At 37.4% G+C, this 17266-nt stretch overlaps 1 pseudogene; it reads left to right on the top strand.

The window, feature by feature from the left end:
- Positions 1 to 484: 484 nt before the first annotated feature.
- On the top strand, positions 485 to 16205 carry LOC125344984 (annotated as a pseudogene).
- The last annotated feature ends 1061 nt before the right edge of the window (positions 16206 to 17266 follow it).

The raw sequence follows: 17266 nt of genomic DNA, 5'->3' as shown, positions 1-17266 counted from the left end.
TTTGAAAAGTTACATTTTCCCCCACAGAAAGCATGCACCTTCAGGTCTTTATTTTCCTGTGCCCAAAATGGTTCATTCCACAAAGCAAGTGCTCTGACTGTTGTATTTAGTTTAAGAAATGAAGAGGGTACATAGCATGACTCTTCAGAGTTAGAGTGCTTTCTCTGTTCTCATTGCTTCACAGGTGAGGAGAGAGAAATACAATGAAATGAACTCAAGCATGTACCCAAGAATTAAGTGAGTATTTCACAAAGACATATAGCAAAGTATAAACTGTAGTATTCACAATTTTCAATATGGCTGCAGAACTGTTCACATTTCCTTAATAAGCGAGAAAGAAGGTATCAAAAATGGTTGTTAGCACATTAAGACCTCAACAATATATGGGATAATTACTACTGTAAAATAAGTTGAAACAAGTGTCCACAGAAGAGGGTGGAAATAGGAGAGACTTATAGTGTAGAAAAGAAACAAGAAATCTTTTATGGAAGTCAATGCTGACAAGGTATGATTATGTCAAAGTGAATATTTCCCTAATTTCTTTGAAGCAAAAGAAGAACACAAAATAGGATGGTAGGTTTTACTTCTCACTAGATATCAACCAGTGTGTGAGTTGTCCAGGTCATCAGTATGCCAATACAAAGAAAAATATATACCTCCTGACAGCTACACTTTTCCTAGCTTTTGGAGATGCCTTGGGCATGGTTCTGGCCTGATGGTCTATTTGCTTCTCCATGTTCATTGCTATTTTTCATGTTTTGTTTTCTCTCAGCTACACCTTGGTCATATTTTTCATAATCTGATTCATATGTTCCTTGTTTTACTTGTTTATTTGTTTTTATGTTCCTGTTTTATCTGTTTTAAATGCTTCTTGCTCTTTATTGGCTTTCAGAACACAGTCACTCATATCCTACAGCAAACCCCATGTGGCCAAAACTCTGACTCTGATTCTGGTCCTCGATATCATTTCTTCAGGGAGAAGGATGAGGTGTCTGTTGGTGGCATCAAGGGACCTCCAAATTCATCACACCCATCTGTACCCAGTTCCAGGTGAAGGAAATTCTAGACTATGGCTGGGAAACTCTCCTTCCTTCATTAATACAGATGCATATCATCATCCAGTGTAACAAGAGTTTGCTCAGTGCCATCTACTGAGTCGTGGGATAACATGGCTGTAAGACATAGCCAGTGTCTTTGTTGCTTTTCTTGCCACACACCTTCCTGACACGTTTAGTGAAGCTAAGTTCCTGATATTCATCATGCTGGTGTTCAGCAAGGTCTGGGTCAACTTTCTGCCTAACTCCCACAACAAGGGGAAGATCAAGGATGCTTCTGGAGTTCTTCTCTATCTTGGTTTCTAGTGCAAAGCCTAGAAACCTCCAAGTACAACATCATCTTGTTAAGGCCAAAGATAAATATAATTCTCAAGTCCAGAAATTAAAGGGATAATGAAAAAACACAGATTTTCAACATCCTTTGCATAAATGAAATGCAAGGCCGAAGGATATTGAATCTTATCACACTACTGTAACAGTGTCTATCAGCAAGAACAAAAATAACAAACGCTGGAAAGAATGAAAGGAAACGAAATACTTACACACAATTCTTGGCAATATCATTGCATGAAACTACCATAGAAATGTTTGAAGTTTCCTTAAGAAAATATAAATAGATTCAGTATGTGAACCAACGCCACTGCCTTGTGACACAAGTTCATTCCATGCATACATGTACGTGCATAAATTAACCCTCTCCAGAGCTAACAAATGCTACCTAGAATTTAAAACTTAATTAATAAAATCCTCTATATGGTTAAGAGCATATAAGTACAAAAGGCCAATGGAAACCTCATTAGAGTGTTTTTCCCCTATTATTTTAAAGTACATATGTATCTTTATTTAAACCATCATGTAAATGGGCTTCCACTACTACAACTTTATGCAGAGTATGTTCACTGTCCTGAATTAGCTCTGGTCTTCAGCACCACTGTGGTCTCTGCATGCAATTTGGGCCTAATATCTTTTGACGAGTACAAAACCTCCAGTAGAGTTTTGATATTAATAATTGACATAGTGAAGAATTTCATCAACTCCCACATGTTCTCTGACTAGTGCATCATGAAAAATAATATTTTTAACTATGTAAGTGTGTTTAGTAAAATTTACCTACAACAAGGTGAAAGATTAGAATGGAATTGGTTTTAGAATTTGTCAAAAAACACTAATACACAAATTCCATGCATAGACCTAAAGAAGATGCAATATCACTTTCCAGTGAAAAATTAAGCAGGTGCATTTGTAAAGGCCTGTGCACATGGATATTTTATGGAAACCTGCCTGAATATACAGCAATGTTCTGTGTCTACTCTGGATATTGACTTTATAATTTGACCCACTGGGTGTGATGCCTTGACAACTTTGTTGATCACCTACTGGCATATATTTTTTTCTACCCTTTTGACCATTCACCTGACTTGGAATTCTCTGATGTAATCCAGTTGTATCACCTGTAATGGCTTTCATGCAAGTAGTTTCTGGGCACAGATGTTAGACCAAATCTATCGAAGTAAACTTCATTCCTAGGGCCTCACTAACTGTAATCTTGGAGGAAATAATAGCACCTGGGATTAAAAAGGAAAAACTGCAAACATGTTTTCCAGCTTGCATTTTCCTCCTGAATGTGAGGCCTCAGATGCAGAGCCCCAGGGAAGAGTTTTACACATTCTTCCTGGAAACTTACAAGAGGTTCCATTTGAAGGTGGCTACAGTAAACATCTCTGTGGACAAAAGGACACATTCACATAAGTGAAGATACATGAATATATATACCTCAACCAGAAGACCTCACTTCCAGCCCAGATTTCAGCTTGGCAGATACTTCAGGCATGTGCCTCTTGGCTTTCACATTCCTTCTTCTCCAGTTTCCCCTCTTTGTCTGTTCCTTGGCAGGCACTAGCTGCTTGTCTACCATGAAGCAACGAGCACACATGGATGGAGATGCAATGCTTGCTGGGTTTTTCCCTCTCTACACTTCGGGAACAGATGGCATTAACAAGGATACTTCAGGGAATGAAGAGAATAGGCTGTAAGTAATTCATCCATTTTTTCCATTTCCTGTTCTGTTCTCAGGATAGGCAATGAATGAAGGAGCTCTGGGTGCAGAGATGAGTGTTTTTTGTCTGCTTGCCCCTAGCAACCACCTTTATTGCACCACAAACAGCTCAGTTTCATTGTTTTATCTTCTATCTACTGTTGAGTAAATTTCTACCTACTAATAGAAAGGAATCAGGTTTCCTTTCTTGTTAGCTTCTCTTTCCAAGGCTGTAGGCACTTCCCTTTACTCCAGTATCTTCTCTACCCCAGCTGTCACTGCTCAGGATGAAATAATGTATCTAGAAACAACTTGATTAAGTGTCATGCCTTCTGCACTAAAAGCCAGCAGATACATTTCCTCCTTCACTAGCCAGTGGTCTGAGAAATTGTCTTTGGTAACAATTATAATTTTAGGAAGATGAAAATCTTCTTATTGTTGACTTGTGCCTCATCAGGCTGCTAACTACTCAGGAGGCTAATATCTAAAGATCACGGTTTGAAGGCAGCAGGTTTATGAAAATTCCTGAGACATTTATCTCATTTTAATCAGTCAGAGCTGGAAGTGGAGATGCAGCTCAAGTAGCACCGTGACAGGCTTGAGCAAAAAAACTCAAGGACATTGTCCAGGCTCTAATTGCATGCCCTAGGACACTGTCTCTCTGCTTGTCTCCCTCCCTCACTCTTTCTCTGCTCTGCTCATTTACTGTCGACACATAGTTGCTGTTTGAAAATCAGCAATGTGTCATTGTTACTTCAGTTCAGATATCTGCACATGCATGTCCTTGGCTTTTGCTCTGTTGCAGAGGGTCAGACTGATAAAAGGCTATACAAAAATGAAAAATGTGAAAGAAAAATGTTTATACAGAACTGTAAGTAACTATTCCAGCTGATTTGATACATAATTCAGGAGAAAATGTTCATTGCTTCCACCCTGTGTACTTCATTACATGTGTGGGTATGACAGGTAGCCTGAGGCACAAATGGAAGCATAAATTGCAGGGATAAGAATTATTCACTACCCTGCTTTAGAAGACACAGGTCATTATTTGATTTGCCAGTAATGGGTTTTCTTATCTTGTGTTCTTTTGTGTTTATCCCGGGAACTGCATCATTTTAGACGACATGTAGTTGTTGTCTTTCTTCTGTGGATGTGTTTATTTACATCAACTGATTTGTGTATATTGAACTCGAATGAATCCCATTTGATCCTACTACGTGCGTTTTTGGATAGCTGTTGTATAAGTTTGGCTGGAATTTTGATGAGAAGTTGTCTATTGATGTTCATCTAAGAAATTGGTCTATAGATCTTTCTTTGATGAGTCCATGTCAGGGTTTTGGATGAGTGGTTTTTTTTGGCTTCAAAGAGTGACTTTTATAGCCACCTTTTTCTTTTGATTTAATTGAAGAGCTTAAGAAATATTTAAGTGAGTTCCTCTGAATACCTTATAGAACTCAGTTTAACAACCATCAGTTCCTGAGCTTTACTTGGGCAGGAGGCCTCTTATTGCCGTTTCATTTTTCTTTTCTTGTTATGGGTCTATTTCATTGGCCTTAATCTCTTTTATTAGTTAAGGCGTAACAATATTGTCTGGCAATTTTACCATTTCTTACAGATTCTGCAATTTGTTATGATAAAAGTTGGCATATTACTCTTATCTAATGTTCTGAAGTTTGATTGTCTTGATTTCTAATGTTTCTCTCTAGTTTTTTTGACTTGCATGTGTTCTATTCCTTTTGTGATAAGATTTGCTAAGCGTCTGGCAATTTTGTTAATTTTTTCAAAGAACCAATATGTTTTGTTAATGATTTCTAAGGTAGTTTTCCTCTTTATTTTGTTTACTTCTGATTTAAATGTTATTGTTTAGATCCAGTGATTTGAGATTAGACTGGTTCCTTTTGCTCAAAAGAATTAGTGCTTATCATAAAAATACTGTTTTTAGGTTTCTCCAATTTGTGTTTGTAGGTACTTAGAGCTATACATTTTTTCTGTGAATAATTCCTTCATGTGTACCAAAGGCACGGTTTTTTTTTATGTGTTCATTTTTGTTAAGTTTCATAAATATTTGAATTTTCCTTATAATCTCTTTAATAACCATCTGGTCATTTCAGAATATATCATTCAGTAATCATGTGTTTGATAATTTTCTGTAATAGCTTTTCCTGCTGAGCTCTAATTTTATTTCATTATGATCTATTAGGATGCAGGGAATTATGACAGTTTTTTTTAATTCACAGAGATGTGTTTTTCGACCAAAAGTATGATCCACTTTGGAGAATATTCTTTGAGCGGCTGAGAGGAATACACATTTGATGACTATCGGTTAAATATTTAATATTCAACCCAGTTAAGTACTCAGTATTAAACTGGTAAGTTTGGTTGGTCCGTGCAATTATGGAGCTCTGACATTTCTTTGCAGAGTTTTTCCCTTGATGATCTATCCAGCAACAGCAGTGATGTGTTGATACCTCCATCAATGAACGGTGTTAGATCTATTTTTAGATTAACAAGTTTTAGGTTAAGAACTGTTTGTTTGGTGAAATTGTGTGCTCCTGTATTTGGTGCATAGATATTTAGTATTTTGATTTCCTCCTGAGAGAGAGAGTTCCGTTTATAAGTATGTAAGTTCCTTCTTTGTTTATTCTCAATAATTTTAAATTGAACTCTATTTTGTTTAACATTAAGATTGCTACTCCACCCTGTTTATCAGGGTTATTTGCTTGAAAGACTTTTTTCCAGACTTTCAATTTGAGAATGTTCTTTTCTATTGGGAACATGGTTCTCTTGTATACAGCAGATGGATGTATGTAGTTTTTTGATCCAGTTACTCAATCTGGGTCATTTAGTTGGAGAATTATGTCTATTCATATTGTGACTTGAAAAGTGTGTAATAACTCGACATAATTTCCACTTACTTGGTGGCTGTGCCTCATCTTTGCTAAGTATACTGATCTGGCTCTCTAATACATTGTATTCTTCCTGCCACTATTGAATTCCAGTTTGTTTTCTATATGTAGGAAATATTTCGCTTGCTTTTCTATTGCTGGTTCAGTCAAGAAAATTAGTTGAAATTTTCTTCTTACACATTTTTGTATTTTTCCCTCAGATATTAAGGAGTACTTTCCTGGGTACACTGTTTTTGATTGGTAGTTCTTTGACTGTAAACTGTGGTATACATCATTTTAGGCTCTCCTTGCTATAATTGTCTCAGATCAGAAATTTGTAGTTATACTGACAGCTTTTCCTTCATAAATACTCAATTCTTCTTCCCTGATCATTTCCAGGATACTTTTATCAGTGTCTATAAGTCTTGTGGGCATTACAATGTGGCAGTAGCATGTTCTTTTCTGAGCTGGTCTGTTTGGACTTCTGTTGCTCCTTGTACCTGAATGTGTCCACCATTTTCCATGGTCAGGCATTCTCTGCTAGAATCTGTTAACTATTTTTCCTCTCACTTTCATTGCTTGCCCTTCTCCTTCCTGAATTCCTACTCTTAAATTAGGACATTTGATTGATTCTAGAAATTCTTGCAAGCTTCTTTATTGGTACTTGGGTTTGTTTGAGAAAACTGTCCTCTCCATATATTCTGTCTTCCATGTCATGTATGGCGCTGTCAATACTTGCTAATTTTTAAAAACTACTTTCCCTTTTAATTGATCATTTTTGATGGCTTGTATCATTGTACCAAAATTTTCTTTTTTGGTTTTATATGGCCTTCTATTTTGTTTAATGTGTGTCTTCCCTAATATCTTGCACACAGAAATTATATTTTCATTTGATGCCTTTCCATCTTGTAATACTCATTTAGCTTAATCTCATGAATTTTTCTAATAACTTTAGTTAATTTCATCATGGTCAAGAATTGCTTTGTGAATATTTTCTTTCCTTTCAAAAATATATTCATCACAGTGTTTTTAAGGCATTTTTAGATCTATCTTCTCAGGCCTTCCTTGTCTACACTATAGCCTGGTTATTTTCTGTGAGAATTAAGCTTCCTTTAATTTCCATTTTTCTGTATTTCTTAGGATTCTTGCCATAGATTTTGAGTCATTTGTATTTCTATGTTGCCTCTGATGTTTCCTTCTTTGAAAAATTTATGTTTAATATATTAATTTTTTTAGATAGTGAACACACATACACATGGTACTGTGCACAAGACAAGACAAAGGAGAAAGAAAAATACTTCCATCCTCTTTACTCCTCTATGTTCTTTCCAGTATCTCAATCTAAATGCAAGAAAGAGTGTTGTGATGAGTTAAAATTCCCATGGTGGCCTTGGAAGTTGAATTTTGTCCCCGAATTTTGAGGTTTTTCTCTCCATAATGAGTGCCTTCTGATGGGATGACTGCCTTTGGTTTCATTACCTTAATAAGAATAAGGTTCACTCCCCGGATATTTAAGCTCTTGTTCTGGTTGATATTGAAAGAAGAACTGTTCATTTTCTTGTGTTTGTGAGCAGAGTTTGCTATAGAATCTTCATTAAATGATGCTTTGATTCTGAAAAAAGTGCTCTTAAATTGAAGATTTGTTAGTTAACTGGACCTGAGATATAATCACATAAAATTAACTGGGAGACTTGAAATGCAAGATTTCTCACACAGGCGCTGATAGTTATCCAAGGTGAAGACAACTAAACATTTGGTGTTCTCATGTAAACCTACTCCATGTTTAAGTGAAAAATTTTTACTGTGGTCCCTGCATATAGTAGGAGATGAAACAAATACTCTTTGAAATTAATGAAATTTCTACATGTGAGTCATGACAAATTTACTTTATATCCTTACCTAGTCCTATATATAAGCACAAGAGAATACATGTTTATTCCTTCCCATTTGGGGTAATGCTTTTACATATTCATGGGCAGAGAAGAAAGCATTCAATCCACCAGAGTCATAAGCTTGAAATAATCATCCTGAATTTCTACCTTTATTATGCAGGTTTTTCTTCAAGAACTACCAGTTTGTTTTGGCCTTGGCTTTTGCTGTTGAAGAGATCAACAAAAACCTTGATCTTTTAAATAACTTGACTCTGGGATTTAGTATCTATGATGTTCAATATGGAAGACATACTGCACTTAAAAATCCCTTCATTTTCCTCTTTGGGAAGTACAAGCTTCCAAACTACAACTGTATGAGAGACAACAATCCTACAGCATTACTGACAGGAACTTCAGGAAAAATATCTTCCGAGATTGGTACACTGCTGCACCTCTACAGGTTTCCACAGGTGAGAGTGGGTGGGGTGGGTGATATTAAGAATATCGAATTTGCTGCCTTTTCGGGTGTTGGGAAAGAGTGATACAAAGAGACTGTATTATGAACCTGCCAATCCTTGTCATATCGAAGAGCAAGTATTCCAAGACAATGGGATTTCTATAGTCACATGGGTTTGGAAATGGGGATTGAAAATTTAGATCAGACAAATTGGTATGGCGGGATTAAGTCTTTTCATTAATTTTCTTTGAAAAATCAGGAAATGGAAAATGTCTTAAAGTGTCAAGATATGTTGAACTGTGTGCTGGAGGTTCTCTCTTGTGACTTAGTGACTTAAGAAACATATTTCTAATAAACCATGAAGAAAGAGGCTGTAATGTGTGGTTCAAGTATTAGCATGCTAGCTTTGAAGGAACATGCCAAGAAGTGCATGGGGGCCTGAGTCCCTGACCCTGTAGTCACATATACCCTCCCTTCCACATACTCATGCTCATGTCTAAGATTCATTGAATGAAAGAAATCAGGCTCAGACAGAGAAAGGAGGAATATGTTCTCTCATATGTAATATTAAGTATAAAATATGAACATGATATATTAAAATATGTATACATGATCACTCTTACTAAATGATGGTACATCTCAGGGTAGAATTTCATGGTGCAACCTATCTGAAAAATAGACAGTACAAACATGAAAACCAGAAAACTGAAGTATATCATCTCTGAGATGTTGATAAGTGTCATGAGGATGTGGAAAGAGGCATATGAAGAAGCACTAAATTGGTGGGCAAATACAACATGATATTCCATTTATATATGAGTAAATGCAATACTGAAGTCAGGGAATATGTGGGATGGATATAGATGACAAGAGTTGTTGGAAACAGTGACAAAAATCAAGAGGCATTGTACATGTTGATACAGTGTGCAATAATTTTAAAATTTATTTATTTTCAAAAAGTAAAAAAAAAGTCATGTCTTCTGCCTTATTCACATGGTTACAAAACAGACATAATGACTGGGATTATGATGGATTAAAATCTTCTCATTGATGCAGCATCCTGTTTTTGTTCCCTTTAGCTAACCTGTGGGCCATATGAGTATGCCCTAAGTGACAAAAACAAGTTTCCTGGTCTCTATCAGATGGCCCCAAAGGATACATCATTAGCCAGTGTCATGGTCTTATTACTGCTTCACTTCAGCTGGAATTGGGTGGGACTGATAACCTTACAAAATGAGAGTGGTTTTTGGATTCTTCCTGCTTTGAAAGAAGAAATGGCCAAGAACAGAGTTTGTGTAGCCTTTGAGGTAGCATTATCAAACCAGTCTATGTTAAATGATGTGAAATTCATGGCATATTATAACCAGATTAATAAATCTTCAGCAAATGTTGTCATCATATATGTTGATAATGAATTCCTACTATACTTAATGACATTTCTTGAGCAATTTTTAATAAAAAGTAAGGTTATAATCATGTATTCAGAGTGGGATTTAACCATGGGAAAGAGATATTTCATGCTAGGCTCATTCCATGTACCTCTCATTTTTACACACCATCACCCAGATGTTTCTGGATTCACAAATTTTGTAAAGGCAGCTAGACCTTCCAAATACCCAGAAGACTTTTTCCTTGCTAGGCTGTGGTTTCTCTCTTTCAATTGCTCAGATTCTGAGTCTGATTGTGTAATGTGGGAAACCTGTCCACATGATGCCTCCTTGGATTGGTTGCCTGGGCACATTTTTGGCATGACGATGTCTGGAGACAGTTACAATATATACAATGCTGTGTATGCTGTGGCCCAGGCTCTCCATGAGAAGCTTCTTCAACAAACAGAATTACAAGCAATGGGAAATAGGAAATGGATCCTGCCTTCCCCTGAACAGGTAAAGCCTTCTGGATTGGAAGACAAATGCCAAGAAGAAAGTCACTTTGTAGAGCTGTTTCTTACTGTATGAAATTAAATAGTTCTGGGTTTTTCCAAAACTCCAGATTCTATACTTTTTAAAATGTTTGTGAGATTATCGACACATATGTTCGTGTACCCTACAGGAAACCAGGCTAGTTACAGGAATAAGATATATTCCATATTTCTAAAAGAAAAACATTATTTTTTCCAATCCTGGGGCTTGAACTGAGGTCCTGCATACTGTCCAAGGCTTCGTTTTGCTCAAGGCTAGCACACTACCAGTTGAGCCTCAGCACTACTTCTGGCTTTCTTCTCTTATGTATGTGATGCTGAGGAATTGAACCCAGGGTTTCATGTGTACAGGGCAAGCACTCTACCCCTAGGCCATTATTCTCAGCCATCAAAAATATTTTTAGCTACAAATATCCCCAACATGTTAATAATTAATGTTAATAACAAAATGATGCTTCCCTCTTTCTTGTCATTCCAAATTATGACATCCTGTACCTAATTATTTGTATTTCTCATAACTTATGAAGGTTTGTTCCATTTTACATATTAAAATTTACCAATCTGGATATTCTGTACAATGACTGCAGGACCCTAAGAGTGAGTGCTGCCTCTACGTTGTATGCACTAGGTAACTCACTGCCTTCCCCTCCAGTCCTAGCCCTTTTCCCTATCTTCTGGGTACGTCTTACAAACTCTGGTGCTCCCTGGGTGAGATCCATCTCCTTGAGAGAGAATCCCATGTACTTAACTCCTATTTTGCCAAACTTACTTGTGTCTTACACATCTTTTTCTTTCAATTTTTTTTCACTAACACTAGTTTCCAGACTTAGAACTGGGTAAACATTTCTTCCTGACAGACTCACATTCTTAGACCTCCTAGTCTACCCTCTGCAATCCCCTATAAAATCAGATGAAACCTCATTCTTTCTCACCAAAGGGGACAAACTGACATTTCCAGCACCTCAATTTACACCATTGCTTTCTTCTCTATTAAGAAGTGTTCTTAACAAATGTTCAAGGACATCCCCTGTCTGAAACTAAATATCAATCTTGTAACTTTGAATAATACCCCAAAGAGCACACTTTGCAACATCATTTTATACATTCGATTTTGGAAATGCCCCTTGGTGGACATAGGTGGTATCATTTCCTTTTCACTGTAATAAGTCATACAGTCTGAGAATTACTGTACTGAATCTAGCCATTAACAGACACTCTAGTTGAGGGGCTACTCCATTAGGCAAACCAGCCATAATGGCCTGTGATAACACCCCATCCTTTCTCTTTTCTAAGCTTCCCTAATTTCAAGACAATCATACTATAATCATCAAGACAAAATTGTTCCTAGTTGTGTTTTCCTGCTTATCCTAGCTGTTAGCTAATACAATGGAAAAATATATGGAGCAAGCATAGATGCTAAGCCACAATGGGAATTGATAATTAGTCCATCCATTCTCTACCATGATAGAACATTTCATCCCCAACAGGAACATTATTTAACTAATTATTTCTTAATAATTTTAATAATTAAAATTATTAAACTATAGCTTTTTAGCAGGTACCTTGTTTCCAAACTTTACTTGCAGATATAAATAATGACTGTTTCTGTCAAACCCTAAGAGTAGCAACTACCTGTGGAAATAAGACTGATAGGTCCCATCCTTGTGAGACCCTTGTGAGCAAACCCTGCCTGCTAACATACCTAGCATATGTACCCTGCTGTTTCATGGACTGCCCAAATGGACCTTGGTGACAACCTTTTCCAGAGGGCATTCATAACTACACAAATATTATGAATGCCCTCTAGAGGCCCCAGGGTATAGTGAAAAAAGATCACATTGCCTGTGCCATCTTGTTCATCTACTCTTAGCTAAATAACAACTAGCATGTGGTGGAGGCTCTAAAAAGAAAAGAAAGAAAATGAATAAATAAAATTTATCAGACTCAAACTATAGACATTCATAAAGATAGTGGAAAACTGTAGTTAGGTGTCTGAGAATTGCCTCACTCATGACTATATATATGGAATTGGTTTTTCTTGAAGCCTTTTATTTCCTTGCTGATTGACCAGGATTCAGAAAGATTTTTTTATTCCTCCAAAGATTTTCTTCTAGGATATTTCTTTATATGTCTCTTCCATTCTTGAATTCTGAATGAGAAATTTAAGGCAATGAAGAGCTTCTCTTAGTGCACGTTTTCCATCTGAACTGTGGGATGTACTTCATAAGACAACATATCTGTTTCAGCTACATCCTTTTCTGAAGAACATCTACTTTCACAGTCCTGCTGGAGGTCAAGTGCTTCTGCATGACAAAGGGAAACTGGATGCAGAGTATGACATTGTGAACATTTGGAATTTTCCAGAAGGTCTTCAACTTGAAGTGAAAGTAGGAAATTATTCTCCATATACTTTACATGGCAATCAACTATCTTTATCAGAAGACATGGTAGAGTGGGCCACAGAAACTACAGAGGTGTGTTGGATCTAAACATAATGAGTTTAAGGACATATAAGCAAGAAAATTTCACCCTTGACATTTGTAGCTAGTTGGATGTCAGCATCTTACTTCTGTCATACTAGCTAGTTACCTGGCTGAGATCTGAAAATCGGGTTGAAAGGCTGTGAAACTCTATGCCCATTAAGTGTTGGTAAAGCTTGAAGTGGAGCTCTGGGCCAAGCATTAGAGGGCTAACCTTAAGGAACAATGCTCATATAGACATAATAGACTCTCATTTCAAGACGTAGTTCTGACACATACACAAAAATGTATACCTTGTATGATCACTTAACTGAAGTCTTATACATTTGAATATTTCTATTTAAGAAATTGTATTGACTGACTGTTGAGCAGGAAAGGAAGAAAATAAATAAAGATGGCTGGGTTCTGGTGGCATCTGTATGTAATCTTATCTACTCAGGTGGTTGAAAACCTTTGATCTAAGATAACAGTCCGCTTAATGCTCATCTGGGAAGAAAAGTCTGTGAGACTCTTATTTCTATTGACTAGCACAAAGCTCAATTGGAGGCTTTGCTCAAGGGGTAGACTTAAGCATAGAAATCTCCAAGGCAGTGACTAGACTCTGAGTTCAAGTCCCAGGATCGGCTTGGGAAAAAAAAAAGTTTACAGTGTGTTTCTAAATATTTATTGAGAATTCTATCATAAAATCTAAACTGCATTTTTATTACCACTTTTCATTGCTCTGGCAAACTACTGGAACATACACTGTATGTGTTTTAAAAGTTTATTTTGCTCCATTGTGTAAGTCCTATTTATTGGTTGGTTGTCAGTTACTTAGGCATCTTTAGTGAGAGGAATCAGTGAAGGAGCCTGAGCTAAAAGAAGATTCTTACTGTATGGACACTCGATTAAAAAGATATGATGGTTCTGTGGTTCACATAGCCATGAAATGTAAGATCTGTGTATTGTCTTACAGCAGTCTATTAAAGATTCAAAAAAATTGTTTTACTGGGCTGGGAATATGGCCTAGTGTCAAGAGTGCTTGACTGGCATACATGAAGACCTGGGTTTGATTCCTCAGCACCACATATAGAAAATGGCCAGAAGTGGCACTGTGGCTCATGTGATATAGTGCTAGCATTGAAAAAAAAATACCAGGGACTGTGCCAGGGCCCTGAGTTCAAGGACTAGGAATGGCCAAAAACATATCTTACTTACTCCTCATCAGTCACAAATGAGTAGGAAATAACATATAAGGACATGAAATCAAGGAAACTCCATTGAGCTTGCCAGTAGGACATAGTTTCTCACCATTAATCTCTAACTTTTAAAGGATTCACAACTCTCAGTATTTCAAAACTCTAGATAGAGCATAAGCCTTTTGTGGTATGATATGCGATCTATAATAGAATTCAATTAGATGACAGATTTCTGTACATACAATACAATTTTAAATAATCCTGTTCTTTAAAAAAAATGGAATTTTGGGAATGTCAGCTAAAAGTCTGAATATTTATGGGTACATATCTGATTTCCCTTAGCCTCCTCACTCTGTCTGCAGTGAGAGTTGTGGTACTGGCTTCAGGAAATCTCCTCAGGAGGGAAAGGCTGTCTGTTGCTTTGATTGCACCCGTTGCTTAGAGAATGAGATGGCTAATGGGACAGGTAAGTTCAGGACTTAGGGAGAACTTTATATATTCTCACTGTCTCTCCCAATGTCCCTGAATCTATGCAAAGCAAAAGTTGTTTATTAGAATTGTAGCATCAAAGTTTTTCTTCCTTTACTTGGTAATTTAATTCTGGCTATAAAAGACACCACTCCTTGAAAAAAAAATGATGGAATCTGAATTACGTTTAGGATTATTTTTTTCCACTCTCTTATACCAATGTTTATTCAAGTAAACATAAGTGTAAGTTTAACATGTATCCTATTAAGTCGAAGCCTTATTAAAGATAAGGCCTCCATTTTCTTAAAAATGAGTTTTAGAATACAAAGAAAACAGATATCTTGCACAGCTTTATTTCCTAAAGCAACAGAGCAAGTGCTGTGGGTTGCGTTTTGTGTAAAAATCAGGCAAGATGTCATGCTCAGCATGAATTTAGAATTTCACAGAGCAATTTGATTTTTGGTTTCCCACTGCTTTACAGGTGAGTAGCAATGGCAAATACAGTCGCTGCATGGAAGAGATAAGTGTAAGTGGCACCCATTTATATGGGACAGAGACTTGTAGGGAAATACATGCCCTACTCTGCACACTTTTTGATGAGGGGTTGAGTAGTGCTCCCAAAACTGAAAATAACAATGTTACACTAAAAGGCATAAAAAACATATTTTTGGATATTAGATATAGCAATGAGTAATAAGTGTGATAGTCACTTATGGTAAAAAATAAATAAGAGAGAATGTGGGAATGTTTGTTGAAATATGATGAAGACATAAAATAATATTGAACATGTCTGGTAATATTTGGTTATGTTTACAATTATGTTCAACAATATTGACATGTTAGGATTATCATTGTAGGGATTTCCTAATCTCCTTATAAGTAATGAGAAGGGACTAATGGTTACTTGACTTCCTTAACAGATATGGAACAGTGTGTGAAGTGTCCAGATCATCAGTATGCCAACACACAGAGAAACCAGTGCCTCCAAAGAACTGCAAGTTTCCTGGCATATGGAGATCCCTTGGGGATGGCTTTGGCCTGTATGGCTATTTGTTTATCTACACTCACAGCTGTTGTTCTTGGGGTCTTTGTAAAATATCAGAACACCCCCATTGTCAAGGCTAATAACCAACCTCTCAGCTATATCCTGCTCATCTCCCTCATCCTCTGTTTTCTTTGTTCCTTGCTCTTTTTGGGCCGTCCCAACACATTGACCTGCATTCTACAGCAGACCACATTTGGAGTTGTGTTCACTGTGGCTGTGTCTGCTGTCTTGGCCAAAACTGTGACTGTGGTTTTGGCCTTCAAGTTCACTTCTCCAGGGAGAAGGATGAGGTGGCTACTGTTATCAGGGGCTCCTAACTTCATCATTCCCATCTGCACCCTGATCCAGGTGACTCTCTGTGTACTCTGACTAGTGAATTCACCTCCTTTCATTGACACAGATATACACTCTGAATATGGTCACATCATCATCCTGTGTAACAAGGGTTTCCTCTTTTTTTTCTATTGTGTCTTGGGATACCTGGTATTTCTTGCCCTTGCCAGCTTCACTGTGGCGTTCCTGGCCAGGAACCTGCCTGACATCTTAAATGAAGCCAAATTCCTGACCTTCAGCATGCTAGTATTCTGCAGTGTGTGGCTCACCTTCTTGCCTGTCTACCACAGTGCCAAGGGGAAAGTCATGGTGGCTGTGGAGGTCTTCTCCATCTTGGCTTCCAGTGCAGGGCTCTTGGGCTGCATCTTTGCCCCCAAGTGCTACATCATCTTTTTAAGGCCAGACAGAAATTTTCTGCACTGTTTCTGGGACAGAACCCGGACTAAGAGGAATCATCCGTCTTTGGGTGAATCTTAAATATTTGTTGAAGTGTAGAGAAATTGTAGAGTATTTCCACTTTTTCTATATATTTTTGGTTCATTTTATTTTCTCTGTATGTCCAATCATCTCCACTGCTATATAATCGCTGTTACTAGTTTTCTAATTGTGCTTTCTTTCTTTTTTTTTTTTTTTCTTGCCATTCCTGGGCCTTGGACTCAGGGCCTGAGCACTGTCCCTGGGTTCTTTTTGCTCAAGGCTAGCACTCTGCCACTTGAGCCACAGCGCCACTTCTGGCCATTTTCTGTATATGTGATGCTGGGGAATCGAACCCAGGGCCTCATGTATATGAGGCAGGCACTCTTGCCACTAGGCCATATCCCCAGCCCTATTTGTGCTTTCTTAATAATTTGCACAAAAAATCTTTTTTTTTGCTGTCAATTTTAGATCTTGGACTTTAAGTCTGGGTACTATCCCTGAGATTGTTTGATTTTTTGTTTGTTTACTTTTGCTGGCTTTGTTTTTTGCTCAAAGCTAGTTCTTGAGCCATAGCTGCCTTTTTGACTCTGTGGTGGCCTTTTTCTCTCATCTTCAACCTGTTTTGTTGGATAATTCTCCCATATCCTCTCTGATTCCATTTCCTCACTCTTTCTTTTCATCTCCTTTCTTCTTCCTCCTCCCTCTCTGATTTCTCTATATTGTTTTTGTTGTAGGGAGTACAGGTGACTCCATCTTGATTAGGGAAACATGGTAGCAATTGTGAAAATGAAGTTAAATATTCAGTCACCCTGACCCCCAAATTCTGCTTCTGTAAATGGCTTACTTAACTTGTTTGTTGCTTGCGCTACCCTTGTGTCAACTCCCTACAATTTTGCTGTGGTTTTACATTTATAAACCCCAGCTGAAGTACTGTTAGTTGTCACAGTTTTGGTGCCTGAGTCTGCAGGTTAGGTGACCCTAACCTGTCAGCCTGCTCGTTTTTTGGGTCACAGTTTCAGCTCCTGAGTCTGTGCTGCATACCTAGCTAGTCAGTTTGCCTTTTGCTTCCCCAATAAATCCATCCTTTTGCTTGAGACTGTCTCTGAGTGGTGGTCTCTTGG

The sequence above is a fragment of the Perognathus longimembris genome, unplaced genomic scaffold, assembly GCF_023159225.1.
Source record: "Perognathus longimembris pacificus isolate PPM17 unplaced genomic scaffold, ASM2315922v1 HiC_scaffold_5069, whole genome shotgun sequence".
In the NCBI taxonomy this organism is placed as follows: Eukaryota; Metazoa; Chordata; class Mammalia; order Rodentia; family Heteromyidae; genus Perognathus; species Perognathus longimembris.
The sequence above is the reverse complement of the archived record's forward strand: the minus strand, read 5'-3'. Positions and strand labels throughout refer to the sequence as shown.